Raw genomic sequence first — 12,116 nt, forward strand, 5'->3', positions numbered from 1 at the left:
ATAACAAAATATTTCTAAATATGATATTGGAAATCATATTCATAACCTCCCTTCTAAAATTAAAAAAATAAGTAAAATCTTTACATTCAAAAGAAAAATATCAGAACTATTTGGATTATATTAGTTACAAAATTTTGACCCATCTGTTTGAAGTGAAGCAGACGTATTAATTGGCATCTGAATGGAACAAATATTTTCCTTCAATCTCAAATGGACATTTTTTCATTAAGAGCCAAGGCTTCCAGGCACAACTCAGAGGTTTTGCAAGAACCAGATGTAAGATAGTCATAAATTATTGATATTAAATCTCTATCCAATGATGAAACTCTGGGGCTTTGTAGTGATTTATTTTGTACAGAGTGAAAATACATTTTTGAATGCATTTTCTTTTTAGGTGGACTATTTCTCTTTGCCTAGTACATCTCGCCCCAGATTAAATTAGGATTTAGCACTTTATGAGCACAATATAATCCAAATTAATTCAAATCAGAATGAAAGAATAGTCTTGACCTTGAAAAAACAATCCCCTCTCAAAATCCATTTACTACCTTCCTCTTAAGCTTTGAGTGGTATCAGATGGTCTTCATCAATATCACTCCAACAGATGACAGAAAGTCAGGTTGGACACAGTAAAGTCTGCAGCTCCTGGACAGTTGTCCTCAGCATGATATCTCAGCATGTACTGCTACCCATTGTATAAGTGTAACAATAGATCGCTGGGGTTGTACTGCTTCTCTTCTGCAGGGAAGTCAGAGTTCAGTGTCGTTACAGAACAGGAACCCCACAGATGCTGGAGCTTCAGTGACTGTCTTCACCCTGCATTTCTAGTTGTTAGTTCATCTTTTATCACCCACTGTTCTGTTCCTGGGAGGACAGCATCTATGTATCTAATGTTCACATCCACACTGCAGGATATTTAGATTATGTGACTTCCAATATGTGTTATACAGTATTAACATATCTATATTTAATAAAAAATGTGAAAGTAAAATGACAACTAAAAATACAAATAAACTTCATTACCCATACAGTAGTCTAACAGTGTAACAAATCCCTGAAAATGTGTTCCCACATTTGCTGCAGTTTAGGCAGCCCCCCCCCAAAAAGGTTGTTTTATAATTAGAGCATAAAAAATTGTGACATTTTTTTCTGAAAAAGAAAATATACGACTTCTATAAATTATACCTTTTCTATTTTCACCCTCTGATGAAGAATCCTTATTTAACGCCATGGCCTTTGGGCATGGATGTTTTTTTCACAATAAACTTCAGGTGGGTCTTTTGCCGCACCTTGAGACCAGGTCCTGTCCTGAAGTTGGGCCTTGTTTCAAAAATGTGCATATTAATGATTTTGTGTCAATCAAATCATCACAAAATTTACAAAAAATGGTGCACAGAGTGGGGGCGGAACAACAGTTCCATTTTCTTTCCCAAAGAGAGAACACAACTTGGTCTGACCACAAAAGAACCCTGATTGGTTTTACCATGAGATAGTGAGTAGTTCAGTGAAAGTGCGGCAGGATTTTTACAATGTTTCAAACATGATAATACAAAGCTACACAAAAATGTAGTGAGGGATCACACAAAGCAAATGTCAGTCATTCTTTAGGTGAGTGCACAAAGCAGGACCCAGCTAAAGAGACTGACTCCTAGGTTTGACGTTTCTAAATGCTGAACTATTTATGAAAATAAAATCTGCAGAGGAACAAACAAACAAATAAACATATTAATAAATCAATCAATGAACCAGAACTTCCGTGTGACTGCTGCTCACACATCAATCAATCAATCAATCAATCAAATTGTATTTGTATAGCCCATATTCACAAATTACAATTCATCTCATAGGGCTTTAACAGGGTGTGACATCCTCTGTCCTTAACCCTCAGCAAGAGTAAGGAAAAACTACAAAAAACCCTTTTTAACAGGGTAAAAATATGTAGAAACCTCAGAGAGAGCCACATGTGAGGGATCCCTCTCCCAGGACGGACAGAAGTGCAATAGATGCCACGTGCAGGAGAACATCATCAATAATCAAAGTCTCTAGCAGCATTGATGAAGCACAGTCCATGCTCAGCAACCATCTAGACCACGATCCACCATCCAGACCAGACGCCACTTCAGTCCTCAGTCACCGTCCACCGCCGCACACATTCAGTTCTTATAGTTATAGTATGCTGCCCTCTAGCTGAACGGAATTGACATTGCTGCATTCACATTTTTTGCTTCTTCAGTCAAGACTATTCTGAGCTGATATACAAAGAACATTAGGGAATTTACTTGATAGATAATTGGATGAAAAGTATATGTGCATACTTTCACATTTGGTCATGTTATTTAACAATATATATCATTTGATAATTCTATAAGTATTAATTCAAATCTCATAACTGAAATATTAGAAGGAGAAAATCCAGGGGACCAGTAGGCCAAATAGAGGACTCATGTGATACCACACTGCAGTGGTACTTGTTGCTGTGGTTAGGCAGCCCTCATTATCACTCCTGGCATAGTGAAAGTGTCTTTTTTAAATCTGTTGTTAACGGTGATATTACTCTTGTGTTATACTCTTTTACTGCCTCAGATGGGGAAGATGCAACTCGCTCATTGGTTGGTTGAGTGTGAAGGTAAAACTGTGAGTTCACTTTGACCTCAGCACAACAAAAAAGTAACAAAAATAGATTTTAGCTTTTCAAGATGCTTCATGTCTCGCCTTGCAAAGGCATTTAACAATACAGGACAAAATCGATTTATGTATGTGGGTCTAGATACAGCATTAAAGACATGAAGTTATTTTGAGAAGTGATGGCCTATTTCAATAGAGATGAAAAAAAAAAGAATAAACAGAAGAATACGCGTATTGCATTCACTTTTATTTTTTATTTTTAGGGGCATTTGTCTCGGAATTTCCGAGATAATTATCCCAGAAAAACAGAATAATTTTTTTGTGAAGTGAATGTAATACGCTTCTGTATCTTATTTTAAGTTCTTAACATATTTAGGGTGTTTTTTTCCCCACTTTCTGTACATCCTATAGCAACCATTACATTATGCAACTTAGGCGATGACGTCATGTAGCGACATCTAGCGACTTTTAGGACAGCCAATGGCTACTTTCCTTACTGAGGAGTTGGCAACACTAAGCCTTATTCATTATTGAGCCTGTTACTACCCGGCTCGACAGAAGTAACATAAAGTAGACAAACAAGGATTAAATATAAGAAAACTGGGTTTATTGTTATGAATGGTAATCAGACTGGTGAATGGGAGCCAGCCCTGCCTATAGAGACAACCATGAGTGAAGCCTCCCAGGCTTTTAAGGCAGCAGCAGGTGCCAGGTAACGAGGAGAAGGAGGGGCTGAAGGAGGAGCTCCAGGAGCACTGCAAAACAAGGAGCAGATCTGCACATAACAGCCCCCCCCCCCCCTTAAAACGGTTGCTCTAGGCAACCGCCAAGTTACACACAACAAATTAACACCAAAATAAATTTAAATGTTTCATCACATATGCTTCTGACACTTATGACCTTGAAAGGGCATCTGCGAGCACATTGTCCCTTCCACGGATGTGCTTTATTTCCAGGTTAAAGCCCTGCAGAAACAGACTCCATCGCATCAGCCGGTGGTTGGAGTTCCTCATTCTGCCGATGAACACAAGTGGGTTATGGTTGGTGTAGACCACCAGGACCTGACTGGAAGAGACATACACATCGAAGTGGTCCAGAGCAGAGATAAGAGCCAAGGCCTCTTTCTCAATGGTAGAATAATGCATCTGATGAATGTCAAACTTCTTTGAAAAATAACAAACAGGATGCTCAACCCCTGACGAGTCGTCTTGAAGTAGGGGAGCACCAACCCCAGCATCACTAGCATCGACAGCCAGTTTAAATGGCCTGTTAAAGTCAGGGGCAGCCAGGACTGGGGCACTGACCAACAGGGCCTTCAGATTCTCAAATGCCAACTGACACATCTCTGTCCACACAAAATGGACCTTTGGAACTTCTGTAATAGCCGGCCATGCCAAGAAACCGTTTCAGCTCACGCCGAGAAGTAGGAACACCGAAACAGCAAATGGCCTCTACTTTAGCGCCGATAGGACAGACTTCCCCGCCGCCCAACAACCTTCCCTAGATACGTCACAGTGGCCTGTCCAAACTCACACTTGGCAAGGTTTACAGTCAAATTGGCAGCAGCCAGCCTACCAAATACTTCCTCCACATGAGCTATGTGCCGAGACCAGGTGGAGCTATAAATAACTATGTCATCAAGGTATGCTTCACAATCTGCAACCCCTTTCAACACCAGGTTAACAAGCCGCTGGAATGTGGCAGGTGCATTTCGCATTCCAAAAGCCATAACTGTATACTGACAGAAGTGATCTGGAGTCACAAAGTCAGAGATTTCACGAGCTCTCTGAGTAAGAGGGACCTGCCAGTAGCCTTTCAGGAGGTCTAACTTAGTGACACAAGCTGCAGACCCTACTCTGTCAATGCAATCATCTAGACGGGGAAGAGGATAGCAATCAGGCTTTGTGACAGAGTTTACCTTGCGAAGATCAATACAAAATCGAGGTGTGCGATCTGACTTATCAAACAGCAAACACGGGGAGCTCCATGGGCTAGCACTAGGTTCTGCAATGCCATGCTGCAACATGTAATCCACTTCTTTGCTCATCAGCTGGCGTTTCTCAGGATTTACCCTGTAAGGGTGTTGCCTAATAGGTGCAGCCTCCCCGACATCAATGTCATGCTGGAGAACATTGGTACAAGTAGGCACATCAGAGAACAGGGCAGGATATTTAACCTCAATAACGTCGGGCCGATGTGATGACTCGAGATAAGACAGATGGACCTCCAAATTTGCTACAATTTCTGAGTTCGGAAGCCTAGCACGAGAGACCCCACGTTCAACAACACCATCAATGTCCTTTTCACCCACAGAAATCGAAGTGCTCAGCACAGCAACCGTCTTCACCCCTGAGAGCCCAGCCTGGCTCCTCTCACAGTACTGTTTCAACAGATTAACATGACAGAGACGTGTTTTACGCTTTCGTTCTGGAGTCTTTATCAAATAATCCAACTCACCCACCCGACGCTCAATCACATATGGACCGCTAAATCGAGCTTGCAAAGCAGACCCCGGAAGTGGCAGCAGCACCAACACCTTGTCACCAGGAGAGAACGCTCGATGCTTTGCCCTTTGGTCATACCACCCCTTCATCCGTCCTTGGGCTTCCCCCAAGTTCTGCCTCGCCAGCTCACATGCCTTGTTCAGCTTTGACCGAAAATTACACACAAAGTCTAGCAAATTTGTGGCGGGGGACTGGTTTGCCAACCATCTCTCTTTCAAAAGTTTCAAAGGGCCCCTCACAGTATGACCGAACACCAGTTCAGCTGGACTAAAGCCAAGGGACTCTTGAGTGACCTCTCTAGCTGCAAAGAGGAGCAAAGGGGTTCCCTCATCCCAATCTCTCTCAAACACCTTACAGTAGGCTCGTAACATGGACTTTAGGGTCTGATGAAACCGCTCAAGGGCCCCTTGAGACTCTGGATGGTAAGCAGATGAAGTCTGGTGCTCAATAGACAACTGCTGGAGAACCTGAGAGAACACACGGGACATAAAATTCAAACCCTGGTCGGTCTGGATAACTCTTGGCAGACCAAACACTGTAAAGAACTTAATAAGGGCCTTGGAAATGGCTGAAGCAGTGATTCTACGTAGAGGGATAGCTTCAGGAAACCGGGTAGCTGTACACATGATTGTCAATAAGTACTGGTTACCTGATTTGGTACGAGGAAGGGGACCAACACAATCAATCAAGATACGCTCAAAAGGCTCTCCTATGGCAGGGATAGGATGTAAAGGAGCTGGGGGAATCTTCTGGTTGGGCTTACCAATAGTTTGGCACACATGACAGGTTCTACAATGCTCAGCAACATCAGATTTCACACCAGGCCAAAAGAAATGTCTAGGTCATTTCCCAAGATGAAGGACACCCCTTTAATGGGAATGCTTGAACACACAGCTACAGCTAATTCCCCAGAAACAAGACCAGTTTCAAGTGTAAGGTTATGCATAGGCAGAGACAGATACCCCCCCCCCCCCCCCAAACCCTTGGACGAGGACACTGGAACCCAATTTAGACTGGTCAGTAAACGGTAGGAGGTCCTGTAGCATCAAAGACTGAAAAGCTCCACTATCTCTCCAAATCTTAATCGGTTGCTTGGTTGAAGGATCAGTGACAAGAGACACAAAACCATCCATAAGGAAAGACGAAGAACCAGGCAGCTCACTCTTTTGAGCGGGTTGGTCGATGTTTTGGATGACAGCACTATTTTTCACAGTTTTTAGTAAGGCAACAGGCTTATAAGACTCTTGTTTCTTACTCAAGACAGGGCAATCTGCAATGAAGTGACCACTGTTCTTGCAATAAAAACAAGTCCTTTCTAATGGAGTACTCACAGTAGCCGATCTTCTAGTGAAAGCTGTAGAAACGGTGGGAGGAGTTTTTGAGCTGGTGGAGGAAGTGGTTGGAAACCGAGGTCTATTAAAACCAGTCCTTCCTTTTCGCTCACCTTGGTCGTTATCAAAGTTTACCTTGAGCGTCAATACAAACTTGTCTGCTAGAACAGCAGCCTTATCAATAGTGGTCACTTCTTGCTGATTGAGATAAGTACACACGGCAGTAGGCAGACAATCTTTAAAGTCCTCCAGCAGAACTAATTGTCTAAGATCTTCCTTAGTTTCCGCCTTCTGTGACTTGCACCAAGAGCTAAAACTGATCTCCTTTTCTCTTGCAAACTCAACATAAGTTTGTTCATCCAGCTTACTGAGGCCTCTAAAACGCTGGCGGTACGCCTCAGGAACGAGCTCATAAGTTCTTAGAATAGCACCTTTAACTTTTTCATAGTCCTTGATATCCTCAATGTTTAAAGCAGTGTAAGCGTCTTGTGCTTTTCCCACCAGAACGCTTTGCAAAAGGGATGTCCAGGCATGTATTGGCCAGTCTGACACAGTAGCCACTCGTTCAAAATGAGCGAAGTACCTCTCAACATTTTTCTTAGCAAATGGAGGTACTAGTCTGATGTTGCTCGCTACATTAAACTGAGCCGAGGCAGAACTGGTTGAGCTCAAAGCAGCATGCTTAAATTCAAGCTCTTTTAGGAAACGCTCATGTTCTAGGTGCATTTGTCTTTCCCTAAGGATACGCTCTTTTTCTTTATCCTCTAGTTCTAATTCTCGAAACGCCAACTCCTTCAACCTGAACTCCAGCACAGCATCTGACATTTGAGGAAAATCAAGTTGATGCTGATATGCTGGTAAAGCAGACGGCTTTAGGACGCCTCCTTCTGCTAGGCTAGCCTTAAGTGCTTCTCTTAAATTATCTTTAAGACGTTTATCACCACTGGCAATCTCAATGTCATAATGGCTGGCAAGGCTAAGGAGCTGTTCTTTAGTGAGCTGACAAAGCAACTCCTCCGAGGGTGTACTAATAAAGTCATCGATAGCCTCCATACCAGATAACTTCAGTAACCAAACATAACAAAATACACCAATCGCCGTTACCCAAGGTTTCAACTTAAACCAGTACGCCCAGTACACACCTCATCCAACACTACAGCTTATCACAAATTCTCTCTACTAAATGATTCTTGAAACCATGATCACAGAGATAGGCCTAGTAACTCCCATCTAGCTACTAAGTAGCACACAATATTACCCATAAAAACCCATTACCAAAATGGACCCTGCTGGTAATCAAGACCAAGGCAACAACAACCACCGGGAGAACTAGCCCACAAAGTCAAGCTAGACACCACACACACCGCACCTGACCAATCCACAAGCTATACAAAACAAAGTTAGGACCCTGGACATGTTACCACAACTGTCCCCATAAAGCAGTCACTAACTCAAATAACTTCACAAATCAATCACTGCTGAGCACAGTGAGCAAGCCTCCGAGTGCAAATGATCATCTAAGCAAGCCCCCTGGTACCTGCCTAACTTCAAACTAACCCTAACTGTCTTCTGAGGCGTGCCGGGCTCGAGGCCTCTTTAAAGCAAAGTTCAGTTAACCTCAGCCATGTGACCAAGGGCCTGAAATGCTCGCCCCCACCAGAGAACAAGTCTCCACCCAGGATTACCTCGAAAAAAATAAATAAATAAATAAATATAACAAATAGTGCACCGATGGAAGGACAGATTGCTCTGCCCAGCTGGCACACTCCCTAACTAACCAGGGAGATAACTCAGAACTTAAAATCATAGCACTCAGATTCAATGCTCACCATACTCACCATGACAAGAAGAAAAATAACTCATCCAGATTGGTCCCGGACGAGCCCCCAATATGTTACAACCCAGCTCGACGGAAGTAACATAAAGTAGACAACAAGGATTAAATATAAGAAAACTGGGTTTATTGTTATGAATGGTAATCAGACTGGTGAATGGGAGCCAGCCCTGCCTAGAGAGACAACCATGAGTGAAGCCTCCCAGGCTTTTACGGCAGCAGCAGGTGCCAGGTAACGAGGAGAAGGAGGGGCTGAAGGAGGAGCTCCAGGAGCACTGCAAAACAAGGAGCAGATCTGCACATAACAAGCCACATAAACAAACACACTCACAAGAACACGACGTTGCAATAACAACTTTATTAACATCCACACACTGTATCAGCAAACAAACACAACCATGGACAAGTTTCTGATTCGTAAAAATCAGACAATCGATGCGCCAGTTGCGAAGAAGCCAAAGCTTTGCAATATGACGAGAGCTATTTGCAGTTTGGTTCACCGTCACTGGCGCGACTGAGCAACGTCCTCAGTGTGTTGTGTGTGCCGAGGTGCTGGCAAATGACAGCACCTCATGAGTCATTGAGTTCAGTCTCTTCATCGATGCAGAGTCCACATCGTGATGCATCTAAGAATCGAGACATTTCCAGACCTCAAATGTGGAACGTGGTGAAACTGAACTCTTTCAGGACCCTGAAAAAAAACCAAAACTTATGAAAAACAAAACTTGCTCTGCCAGGGTGTCTTTTTTGGTTCATATTGCTGGTCCCAAGCCCGGATAAAGGAGGAGGGTTGGACGTAGAACTAGCAATGCCGCCCCACTTAACAGTGCAGCGCACATCATCATCCTGCTGCGCACGTGATCCTGCAGCGCACATGATCCTGTGGCCCACATGATCCTGTGCACATCATCCTGCTGCGCACATCATCACCGCACATCATCTTGCGGCACACATCATCCTACGGCTCATATCATCATGTGGCGCACATCATCCTGCAGCTCACATCATCGTACAGCGCACATCATCACCGCACATCATCGTGCTGCACACATCATCCTGGGGCGCATATCATCATCATCACACATCATTGTGAAGCGCACATCATCCTGCCTCGCACATTATCACCGCACATCATTGTGCGGCTCACCTCATCCTGCAGTGCACCTCATATTGGCGCACATAATCCTACCGCGCACATCATCCTGGCACACTTCATCCTGCGGCCACATCTTCGTGTGGGGCACATCATCATATGGGGCACATCATCTTGCAGCACACATCATCCTACTGCACACATCATCCTGCGGCGCACATCATCATGCAGCTCACATGATCATGCTGCGCATATCATCATCACCTCACATCATCGTGCAGCGCACATCATCCTGGGGCACATATCATCATCACAGCACATCATCCTGCGAAATACATCATCCTGGGGCACATATCATCATCACCGCACATCATCGTGTGAAGCACATCGTCCTGCAGCGCACATCATCCTGCGCTCACATCATCGTGGCGCACTTCATCCTGCTGCGCACTTCATCCTGCTACGCACATCATCATGCGGCTCACATCATCCTGCAGCGCACCTCATCACGGCACATCATCGTGCTGCGCACATCATCCTGGGGCGCACAATATCACAGCACATCATCCTGCAGCGCACGTGATCCTGCAGCGCACGTGATCCTGCAGCGCACATCATCCTGCGGAGCACATCATCAACTCACATCATCGTGCTGCGCACATCATCCTGCGGCGCATATCATCATCACTGCACATCAGCACATCATCATGCGGCGCACATCATCCTGTGGCGCATATCATCATCACCTCACATCATCCTGCGCTCACATCATCGTGGTGCACTTCATCTTGCTGCGCACTTCATCCTGCTGCGCACATCATCATGCAGCGCACATCATCCTGCGTTGCACATTATCACTGCACATCATTGTGCGGAGCACCTCATCCTGCAGCAAACCTCATTTTGCTGCGCACATAATTCTACCGCGCACATCATCCTGGCGCACTTCATCCTGCTGTGCACATCATCCTGCAGCGCATATCATCATCACTGCACATCAGCACATCATCGTGCGGCGCACATCATCCCGTAGCGCACATCATCGTGCAGCGCACATCATCATGCCACGCCAACATCCTGCTGCGCACATCATCACTGCACCTCATCTTGCGCGCACATCATCCTACCCTGCACATCATCCTGCTGCGCACATCATGGTGCAGCGCACATCATCATGCCGCGCCTACATCCTGCTGCGCACATCATCACCGCACATCATCGTGCAGCACACATCATTCTGCAGTGCACCTCATCTTGCGGGCACATCATCCTACCACGCACATCATCGTGCGACGCACATCATCCTGGCGCACTTCATCCTGCTGCTCACGTCATCCTGGTGCACATCATCACCGCACATCATCATGCAGTGCACATCATCCTGTGGCGCATATCATCATCACTGCACATCATCGTGTGAAGCACATCATCCTGCAGCGCACATCTTCCTGCGCTCACATCATCGTGGCGCACTTCATCCTGCTGCGCACTTCATCCTGCAGCGCATATCATCATTCGGCTCACATCATCCTGCGGCTGACATTATCACCGCACATCATTGTGCGGAGCACCTCATCCTGCAGCGCACCTCATCTTGCGGCGCACATAATCCTACCGCGCACATCATCACAGCTCATCATCATGCTGCGCACATGATCATGCTGCGCATAACATCATCACCTCACATCATCGTGCTGCACACATCATCCTGCGGAGCACATTATCACCGCACATCATCCTGTGGTGCACATCATCCTGCAGCGCACCTCATAGTGTGGCGCACATCATCGTGAAGCGCACATCATCCTGCAGCGCACATCATCACGGCACATCATCGTGCTGCGCACATCATCCTGGGGCGCACAATATCACCGCACATCATCCTGCAGCGCACCGCATAGTGCTGCGCACATTATCGTGAAGCGCACATCATCATGCGGAGCACATCATCAACTCACATCATCGTGCTGCGCACATCATCCTCCGGCGCGTTTCATCATCACTGAACATCAGCACATCATCATGAGGCACACATCATCCTATGGCGCATATCATCATCACCACACATCATCGTGCGAAGCACATTATCCTGCAGCGCACATCATCCTGCGCTCACATCATCGTGGCGCACTTCATCCTGCTGCGCACATTATCATGCAGCGCACATCATCCTGCGGTGCACATTATCACTGCACATCATTGTGCGGAGCACCTCATCCTGCAGCGAACCTCATCTTGCGGCACACATAATCCTACCTCGCACATCATCCTGGCGCACTTCATCCTGCTGCGCACATCATCATGCAGGTCACAATCATCTTGCGGCATGATCATGCTGCGCATATCATATTCACCTCACATCATCGTGCGGCGCACATCATCCTGCTGCGCACATCAGAGCACATAGTCCTGCGGCGCACATCATCGTGCGGTGCACATCGTCCTGTGGCCACTTCATCCTGCGGTGCACTTCATCCTGCGGCGCACATCATCCTGCTGCGCACATCAAAGGAGGAGGGTTGGAACTAGAGCTAGAAGTTGCACCCCACATAACAGCCTTTTGATTAAAATAGTTATTCCAACATTTAACAATACAGGACAAAATCGATTGGTCTAGATACAGCATTAAAGTCATGAAGTCATTCACTTTTATTTTTTATTTTTTGGGGCATTTGTCTCTGAATTTCTGAGATAATTATCCCTGAAAACAGAATATTTTTTTTGAGAAG

Source organism: Platichthys flesus, chromosome 2, assembly GCF_949316205.1.
Source record: "Platichthys flesus chromosome 2, fPlaFle2.1, whole genome shotgun sequence".
In the NCBI taxonomy this organism is placed as follows: Eukaryota; Metazoa; Chordata; class Actinopteri; order Pleuronectiformes; family Pleuronectidae; genus Platichthys; species Platichthys flesus.